The sequence below is a fragment of the Centruroides vittatus genome, unplaced genomic scaffold, assembly GCF_030686945.1.
Source record: "Centruroides vittatus isolate TY-2023 unplaced genomic scaffold, ASM3068694v2 contig_452, whole genome shotgun sequence".
Classification (NCBI taxonomy): Eukaryota; Metazoa; Arthropoda; class Arachnida; order Scorpiones; family Buthidae; genus Centruroides; species Centruroides vittatus.
Window position 1 is genome coordinate 834,669 of NW_027122248.1, and position 11,143 is coordinate 845,811.

The 11,143-nt window shown below is 23.9% G+C and overlaps 1 protein-coding gene across 2 annotated transcripts in view; it reads right to left on the reverse strand.

Moving 5' to 3' along the window:
* The window catches only part of LOC136977182 (somatostatin receptor type 2-like), a 42,707-nt gene extending 34,854 nt beyond the window's left edge, over nucleotides 1-7,853 (reverse strand). Inside the window, exon 1 of one of the 2 annotated variants that reach the window (XM_067272628.1) lies at nucleotides 7,713-7,853. The gene's annotated coding sequence lies outside the window, so the exon portion shown is untranslated. The remainder of the gene's footprint in view (nucleotides 1-7,712) is intronic. The other variant, XM_067272629.1, reaches the window with a different exon arrangement.
* Nucleotides 7,854-11,143: the final 3,290 nt, after the last annotated feature.

The following is an 11,143-nucleotide window of genomic DNA, read 5'->3' on the forward strand; positions in this document are numbered from 1 at the left end:
GTCAAATTCCATCCATTTCATTCAGTAATTCCCATTGGTCTACTATAATTTTGAAACTTGTCAGTTATTGTTACATAATCTAGATTACAGAGTGAGCGATTTAATGATAATATCTCTTATTTAATTATATAAATTAACTAACTAATCAACGTTTAATGTATTAAAAATCCCCAATCTTAATTGTACATTAATTTAAATGTTATATAATCATTAAAATTTCATATATCTAAGCATAACTTGTCAAAGTAACAACAGTAATAATAATAATAATAATGTTATTATTTTTTTTAAATTGAAAAATTGGAATTAATATTATATATAAAATAATAAATTTTATTATTTTTAGACTATAAAATAGTAAAATTTTACACTAAGCGAGCAAGGATAATCAGTAATGTGTGTGTTATAATCGCATATTAGCTGTTCATAGACTAATAAAATATTCAGGAATTTAAGTTCTGAATTACCAAGAGTCTCTCGCGCTTGAATATTTATATTTAATGGCATATATATAAATGAAATTATTAAGCAGTTATCTTCTGTTATGACTAGATAAACGATTTTAACAAAGAATCATTTTTCTGCAGGGAAACAGGCGATAACTTATGGGCCTATTCAAATTATATTTATGAATGTCTGAATAAAAATCGTATTAAAAACTAAAAATAATATAGTAAAAATGTGCTTTAAATCTTCTTCTTTTTTTTTAAAGGTTCGAATCAATTTTCTTCCATTCTGTTACTATTAAACTGAATGATAAAATGCGACGATAATTAAAAATCGATTATTGGTTATCGTTTACTTTCAAAAATAAAATAAAATGACACGAATTCTTTTTTATTATCCCGTATATCCGGAAAGAAATTTCACTTTAATATATATGAAATTTCTCATTTAAAAATATATATATATCTTTCGCTTTAAAGAAATTCTTCTGAAGAATTGCTACTAACTTATAATTAAATTCTCGATAGGAATAAAAATATTTGCTAAATAGGATATATATATATGTGTGTGTGTATATATATATAATTTGAATCTATATGATAACTATTTAAAATAATATTAGTTTTTAAAGTTTTGATATTTATATTTTGCACGAGTATTCAGGAAATGAGATCGTTTCGATCCAATTTGCATGTTTCAAGAATTGAAGGTATTTAGGGAGAAAAAAAGCCTTTGACTCGAAAGTTATTTAAATAAAATTCCCAAAGAATTCTAAGCACAATTTGCTTTTTAAATAGGAAACATATAGTTTAGATATAAGTAAACCACCTTCAAATAATTACGCGTAGATTAATAATAATTTGGTCTTAATAATGAATTTTGTTTACGAAGCTCCACATAAAAAATAAAACAAAATTTTATATAAGGATATAATAATTAATTTTATTTTTTTTTAATATCTTAACTTTACGTAAACACATAACTTTGCTGGTATAAAAGTGAATTATTATTATTATATATAATGTAGCTATAACAAAAATGTAAGCCATTAATTCAAGAATCAAAGGGAAATTCAATTTAATAAAAAAAAAAAAAAAAAAAAAGGAAAAGAAAATGTCATGAAATAGAGTCAAGTAAAAATTTGTTATTTTTATCTAGCTCATTGCTCCTCCCATTTGCAGCACATCTAGCCAATGAATGGAGCGAAAGTAACAAATCTTTATTCGTCTATGTTTAGGTCTTAATGGCAAGACCAAAAAATTATTCCTTTATTAAAACGCGATTTCTCTTCTTCTACTGATTTTATAGACTTTAAATTAAGTCTATTTGCATAAATATACTCTTAAATATATAAATTTTAAAAAATATATTATTAAATTATTTATAATACCATTATAATAATATATAGACCTGTATTAAAAATAAATAAATTTATGATCCTATATGAGTTTACTGTATATATATATATATATACAAAAATATTATTCGATATATAACAAATAGATCTATCGTAAAAAGATCTAATATTAACTTTTATATAAATCTATTTTAAGTATATTTTATATTTCAATAAATAAAATAAGATATTTGGACCCACAAATTCGATTTATATTGAAATATTTTTTAAACTTTCCTTTTATATATCAATAGTATAGAGTGAATATATGACTTTATTTAAGAAAAATTTTCATTTTTCTCATTGCATGATTAAATTAATAAAGTAATCATTATTATTCTTACTAATTTAAGCCATCAAACAAAGATAATTAGGAAAAAACGAAGTGAGAATAAATAAATACTAAACAGATGGTCACGACACGTAAAAATAACTGTTGTTACATTCATAAACCATTATAAAATAACCATTATCATGGAGCTGTGAAATTTAGGTGAGTAATCAAAAATCCTAGATATTTTATTAAGCAATTTTGAAAATTTATTAGCGCGAAGAGAGTTTAATTTTTGTTGTAGGTTCAGATATTTATGTTTTCACTGAATTGAGTATCTTCAGTAATTTATAATCTAATACTACCTGAGGTTCTAAACTAATATTTTATGATTGTTTATATATTTTATTTTCCTTCTAGTTACGTGTTGTTTTCACAAAATATATAAATAATATATAAAAATTGATAAAATTTGAAATAAATTCTGTACAAAATTAGAAAATATTTTGAAAAATAAACCGAAATTATAAAGGTTAAAATGTTTAAATATATTAAAGTATTAATTTATATAAGAGGAAAACGTTGTAAAAACAAGAAAGAAGAAAGGAAATAATCCACATAAATGATATTTAATTCAGTAGAATGTCTTTAAAAATCGAATTTAAGTTTATATATTTTCTTATTCCCAAATGAATGACCGTAAACTTTAAAGATTTGGAACTTTTTGCCGTTTGTTTCCTCTCGAGATTTAATCACGTGAATCTCTCCGAATTCCTCCGATCAGAACCATTTTTGAAAAATAACCATTTTGATGATTAAAATCAAAAACAAACTTTACTAAGAATTTTTTAAAAAAAAGTTATTTTATTTCACATAAAATTATAATATAATAATTAATATTTTTAAGCATCGATACAGCGACTTATTGTGTACAGTACTGTGTACATGTAAGACATCCACTACTATGATTAAATTTTAAATCTTTCTTGGTGGAAAGAATTTCCTTTTATCCTGATTTTTGTCATTCTAGGAGAAGAATCAACAATTTACTTTTATCTTTTAGACATCGCCTCGTCTTTTACAACTTTATGCATTTCTAAAGCAATAATATTTGCTTTCAAGTAATATATTTTATTTGAAAGGTTTCTATAATATTAGCGGAACAACTAAATTAAATATCTGGCATTTCGATTAAATTAAATAAAAATATAAGGAAAAAATATTTTACTTTGAATATTAATTTTCTAATTTAAAAAATAATAATAATAATTATTATATTATTAATTAGCTTTTTAAACACATTTTTTTACTTTAATTATTCTGTGGCAAAATTAATTTTAACTGAAAAAAATCATCATTAAGATTAATGCTTATTTAAAGAAAATAAATTAGTAAAAAAAGGAAGATTTTTACATAATTAAATAATTCTTTTATACCAAATTTGTAGAATTAATTACAATTAATCGATGTAGATTTAAGGAGGTAATGGTGTTGTTTTCGGTTTCAGATTAAAGTTTTCACTTCCGAAATGAATAAAACTTAATTTTAATATTAAAAGAGTTGACGTGAATGCCTTTCGAAAGAGGAAAGCTTTAAAAAAATGTATAGTAGAACGTAAGTTTAATGTCTAAACTGTGTATATTCTCGAAAATTGGGTGTATTGAATGTTTAGAAAACCAATAGGTACCACTACTACCAGGTAATCAAATAGTGTAGATGGGCGAAAGATATCTTTTCACAAATAGTCATTGATTTGAAAGGAATGCATAAAAGCCCTTTAGTCGATATGGAAGACACGATAATGGAGTTACAAATGCCAATAATGGAAAGGTAGATATTCACAATTTTTATGATTTCAGTTATAGAACTTAAAGACGATGGTTATGCTTGTTATATGATTTAATAATAATACAATAACAATTCTCGAAGAATATATGAATAAATAACGATGTGAAGGAATTTGTTGATATAAGGGAATGTAACCCAAAATTTTTCTTTTTTTTTTTTCCATTGCTTAACTTTGTTAGAGTTTACCAAAAAAGCTCACGAGTATCCTTTGCTTCCACCAAGAAAAATTCCTACTTCTGTTTGTTATGCATTCATATATTCTACTTCTTTTTATATAACATAAAGTTTGCCTTGAATAAACATTTATTCGAAATTTTTTCCCTAGTAATAATATTTATATTTGTACTTTTAAAATGGGAATTACATTTAAACATTTTGTTTAATTTGTTAATATTATTAATACTTCTTTTTTTTTTCTTTTGGAAACGTTTGGCGTAACGTTTCTTTAAAGAGTTATGATTGATGTCAGCTTTCACTGATGTTTATTTTATATTTCTCTCTCTTTTTTTTTCTTTGTATTTTTTATTATAATATCATTTTAGTTCGAGTTTACAATAATTAAAACTCGTTAAAAATCGTTAAAAATATAAGAATTTAGACTATTTACAACAGTTTGATGTACTCAATTTAAAAAAAAAAATTATTTTAAACAGCTTTATCCAAAAGTAACGCGATATAAAAGTTTAAAATTTAATTTTTAACGAGTTTTTATTACTTTATAAGATGTCTGCGAATATTAGCTGCGAAGATTGCATTCAATTACTGAATTTTTTATATATATATATTTAAACTTCAAAAGTGTCTTTTTATTTCAATTTAAAGACATTTATTGATGAAATAAAAGGAAAATTACTTCAGTTATTTTTAAATGAAAGAAGTTAAAGAAGTCTTTTTTACTTTAACTCATCTTAAAATTTGCAGATAAGGATAAAATAACATGTGTTTTTCTTTCATTATTTAAGTTAAAAGCGATTGCGAGAAAAAAAAATTCACTTATAAAAATTAAATTTAATTGATTATTTTTTTATATTTTATAGAATTTAATTTGCTAAATCCCTAAATTTTTAGCTATAGGATATTTTTCTAAATTTCTTCTTTTAATTTATTTTAAAGAAAATAAAAATATAAAACAATATTTAAAATATTAATCTCTATATATATATATATATATTTATTTATTTATTTGAATATAAATAATATAGCAAAATTTAATAACATTCTTATGATTTAACCTATTTAAAATTAATTTATTCTTCTATGTTTCGTGTTTCTTTAGTATAATATTTTACTTCTTTTATTTTATTTTATTAAAAAAATCTATTAATATCCCTTTAATTCTGAGCGTGGAAGAAAGAAAAACAAAGTAAATATTTAAGTATGATGTTTTCTGGTGATAAACTTCACACTTCTGTGCATTTTAATTATCTAACATGTAACAGTTAACTGGTACCTCACAGAACCAATTGCTTTCATTGTTTGCATTAGAGTTTGGAGTAGAAATGTTGATAAGATATTAGAATGACAGATTTCAACGTAATTAGAAACAAGAATACAATGAAATTAACTTATAAAAAAACAATTGTTTTTTTTTAGTTAATTTTACTAAAAGCCATTACTCGGTAATAGTAATTAATGTCCGAAAACGAAACTGATTAATGATAATTATCATAATTAATTTCTGAAACTAAGAATGGCGTGATCAATGATGTCCATACAATTTCTAAAGGATGATCCCAACAGACAAACTGGTGTGTGCTCTTAGTATAACAGCGGAGATCTCAATGGATAAATAGGAGTTACTCATAGTAATATCCTATAGGAGTTATTCAGATCACACAATCCGATAACTCGATTAATTGAGATAACTAATGTCACAATTCGTAATCTGTAAACTGTTTGCAAAGTTGTAAATTTAATGTATCCTAATCTAAATTTATTAAAATCGTGTAGATGTAGCATAAATATAGCCTTTTTTTTTTAACCTTTCTTCTAACATTGTGGCGATAACGATCCCATAAGAGAAGAAAACTCTTCCAGATGACGAACAGAAGGTAATTGTGTAAACTATGTCAACCGAAAGATTAAATTACAATATTCAACTTTGACAGTTTGAAGTACAAAGAAAGGAAAAAAAAAGGGGGGAGGGAAAAACCCTAAAGTTTACACATCAACTTGCCTGTATTGAATTGCTTTATCTGTTCGAATAAATAGAAAGAAAACTTAATAAAGTTAATTAACAATTAAATTATATAAATTTAAAAGAAAATGATTAATTCGTTTACTAATTAAATAATTAAAACATTTATATATATATATATATAAAACTTTCAAAAGTTTTTAAACAGCTATTAATTATAAGTCATAAAAAGCAATTATCGTTATATAAAATTATATTTATATATATATATATATTTGCGTAAACAAAATGTATTAAAAATTTGCTGTAAATAAAAATTAAATTGCTAACATTAAGCAATTTTCTAGTAGACATTTTGTTTTTTTTTTTTTAAATGTTTTCCATTCACTAGATCGGGTGTAGAAAATTGCAATTTAAATATTAAAAAAAAAATTAAATATTTTAGAATAATGAGTTGAAAGTAGTTAGAATAAATAAGAAATTTGGAGCAGATGCAAAGTTAAGAAAAGGAATAAAATAAGAATTTTTTTATCTTTAATGCAAAAATAATTTATAATCGGCACTTAAGCATAATTAAATACAAATTTAAATGCGTTTATCATTACCAAAATATCCCATCTTCCAGCGAGTTATTTATATTTATGCTTACTATTAAATATATATTAAAATAATTTCTATTATTCTACGAAATTTTCGTATGAAATGTAAACAACTTGTTGATGTATTCTTTATATATATATATATACATTTTAAACGAACTTCCGCTGATATAGATGATGACAAGAAACTTCAAGTCAAAGAATATAAAATGATTGATTAAGATTGGATTCTTTATACGTGTTTTCCATCGTTTTAAAAGTATGTTTAAATCGACTATAATATGCATTTTCTCTCAATCGTTCCGGGAAGTTATTACGTTTATGACAGACATTTTCCAACACCATTACGATGTTTAATGCTCATCTATCGAGGGGGAAAAAAATATTTATAACGCTGTTTATAACATCTTAATAAAGTTTTGAAGGTTATACACGCCATAAATATTACGAAATTATCAAATTTCGTTGATATAAAATTGAATAAAATTAATTGGCTTTACTCTTTCGATTCTCTGTCGGGATCAATTTCTACAGTTTGGAATTATATGGAAGTTTGAAACTTAGGAAGGAAATACACGCAATTAAAATAATTTTAACGATTATCAATGAAGTCAATAAATTAATACTTTCTTTGACGTGATGTTAATTAAGTTTCGATAGCTACTCCATCATTATAAGTTAAGATGAAACGTTATCAATCAGTTAAAGAACTTCAATAAATCGAACTGTAAACGTTGGTATTATTTATCTTTTTTTTTTATCAGACAGGGACCATTTTTTTTAACCTATCAAGACATATGCCACTTTTTAAGGCATAAAACATTCTTCAAATTGATAAATAACTAAATAGTAACAAAGTAAACTAAGTTTATCTATAATGTACGCTTTAATTCGCGGAAAAATGTACGAAAATTATTTCGGATTTCGTGAAATAAATACAAATTTTAAAGATTAATATTACCGAAACCTCAAAATTAAAGAAATATGTTTTAATTTCTAGAGATAAAAAGTTACCTGGACGAAGCATCAGTTCATACCTGTCTTCTTCAGCATCCTTTGTTAGTGAAGCTGTAAAGAAGCAGCCTTTGAAGCAACGTGTCTGCAGATTGGACGTGTAACACTTAACTGTGCACTATATCCCGTCTCGATTGCGCACCCTAGTGAAGATTTCTCGAACTACTGCCGCGAAATATCTTCAACATCATCCCCAGAAGGAAGAGCGAGAGCGAGAGAGAGAGAGAGAGAGAGATGCTTTAATTTTTTGAACGTCGTCTTGAATTTTATAAGATTCCTATTATTATCTGTATTAAAATTGAGATAATACAGATCGAAACGTTATCTAGGTCAGTTTATCGACACGTTTATTCTATCACGAAAGAACTTATCAAATAAGGTTATATCAACAATTTATCCTCGGTTTTTACTACACGTAAAAATTGTATAATTTAATTAATATCGAGTAATTATTTTTTTATATAAGTTTATATAATTTATTACCGAAAAACATTACGGTGTTTTCCTCATTCGTAAGTTTTAGGAATCATTCTTGACTTATCATACTCCATCGATCGATGATTTCTATAGATTCAGGATCTAATGAATAAATTTTAAATATTCTATACTAAAGCTTTAGTTATTCACTTTAAATTGATTTCCGGTCGAGAGCCGAGGAAACTAAAAAAACTATTTTTTTTTTATTTGTTTCTTCTTTATATCGATCAAAAAAACTCTTTAAAAAACAACTTTAGAATAACCTGTTTATGTAACAAACAAAAGTTTTTGCCGTGTTATTTTTAAACTAAATTGGACAAAAAACAAAAAGGAAAATATAGAAAATTTGAAACTAAACGATGCGTAGTCTTCACTCTTTACTAAATTTACAAGTTATGTATAATGTTTTTAATATAAAAAATGAAATAAAAAGTGTATACTCATACAGACAGACTAATGCTTTAGTATTATAGTCACCTAGTGCCATCTATTGCTCTATGCGTGATGGCATTGCTTCCGATCTTTAAATCGATTGCTAAACTAATACGAAGGACGATAATAGATGCGAATTTACTATTTAAATTAATATATTTTAATTTTTAATTACTAGACGAGACAAGAGTCGAAATGGTGTAGTTAAAAGATGTGTTTTTGTAGTGGTGGAGAGATCCCCTTGTTTCATTAATATGTAATGGTAACTACTATCCAGTAATGACACAGTTAGAGTTTTCTTTAGTGGGAAATTACCAGGAACAAGTTATAAATGCTTTTGTTTCGCCAAGTTTGTCGAACAAAGCCAAAGAATTGTTTAAGAACGAGACGTCGTTCTTTAAATTATCTATTGGATTAATCAAATAGAACTTTGGCTTTAGTTTCACATTCAGAATAACAGATAGCAGCACTCGAAATTAAACTTTCTTAACTTTAATTTCTTCTTTTTTTTATTTATTTATTTTATTTTCCTTCTCTCTTCTATTATTTTTTTTTCTTTCTTTATTTACACGTTTTATGCCTTAAAAGCGGAGAAAAACTCTTTTAAACTTTGATTAGTTATAAAGAAATTTCCTTTAAGTATTTAACTTTACGAGTATTAAATTTCTGTCAAGATTATCGAAGTTAAGAAGATTCGTGTAGAAAAATTGATTGAAAAATCGAGTAATTAATTAAAAGAATTAAATTTTAATACAAATCAATTCATTAAATAAATCGACAATATAAAATATTAATTAATTAACAAGTTTATATTAATGTTAGGTTCGTGATTTTTTATATTTAAATTTCGTACTAAATATTAATTATTTTTTTAATCGTTATTATTGTTTACTTTTGATAATATTCGCGAAGATAATGATCAAAAATGTAATCTAGTTACCCCAGAAAAAAAAATAATATATATATATATATATTCTGATCGATATAAATGAAGTTTTAATTATATTGTTTGTGAATATATTTAACGAATCGATAATCGTGGAAAAAACTAAGGATTAAAGAATTAAAAATGCCTCATTTCCTGGTGTTTATCTTAAAATGGATTACAATACCAAACAGTGAGTTACATCATTAATTTTTTTTTTATATTTTTTTATATCCTTCAACGTGATAATCAGTCTTATTTTACTTGAATACAGCGAGTTAAAGTAATTTTCACAATGTATAAGTCCCAATTACACATTATCTGATGTAAAAAAGTTTTATGTGGTACTTTTTTTTAAATGAAATTACGTTGATAATAATTGTAATTTAAATTAAATTAGCCAAGTTCTTAATATTTCACGACGATTAAGAATAGTTAATGGAAATTATGTACCTTTTAAACTATCATTTTTAGTCTTTTCGTGTGTTAAGATATGAAAAATTACATAGAAAAAAGATAATATGCCTCTAAAAATTTAGTGAAATTTATGAATAAAAGGAAAACTTATTACTGAAGGATTTTATTGTCTTTTTAATACAAAACAAAAGAACACTTTTACATAAAGGGCCTTATAATAAAACTGTGCCTAGGGCCTTAGAAGAAAATGTTATAAACATGAGAATCTATAACCGCTATATAGCATGAATATTAATGTTCTTACTGTACGTAGGGTCATTATAATATAAAATACTGTAATGTTTATCAATGTGAATGAGTTATAACTTGCTAAAATATAATTTTCTTACACTACAGTATTCACATTAATAATATATAGAATCGTAAATTTAATGACGAGTTCGTTATTTTTGATTATTTATTTGGAGTAGGCCTATTTTTTAAATAATTATAATTTATTTTAAGCACGAGATTACTTAAAATGTTTGAAATAAATTATTTTCAAGCATATTACATGTTTTTTTTTTAGTTGTATTTTTGTATCAAATTATAATAAATACACTTTAATTACGTTATTTTTTTTTTAAAGTGTATTTGCAATTACGTAAAAGAATTTAAAAGAATTACGTTTGTATAATTTACAGCGTATAAAGAAAGGCTATTAAATTATTCATATTAGAAATAATTGAATAAAATATAAGCTCCCGAACGGTAGTATATTAAAAGAAATCAATTAAAAATTGAAAATTTTAATTATAATTTAAAGACGGTAAAATATTTTCTATACACATTCATTTTAAATTAACAAATATTACATTAAGCATTAAGAAGTGAAAGAATCGATCGCTGTAAATTCGTTTATCATGTTTGTTTGCTTAAACAACTTAAAAGATTCGAACATTATACAAGTTTAAAACTTTTCATTTATCAAACAAACATTTGACAAAGAATGTTTCAATGAATTTAATTGATTAATTTAATTTTCGATTTATAAAAATTCCTCGAATTTTTCTCCATCATTTATTACGTATCAGAATGCATTTAAAATATATTTAAATATATTTTAAAAATCCAGGAAGGAATTTAACAAAATCTGCATTTAAAAAAGAAAGAAAGAAAAAAAAAGTTATATGGAATATAA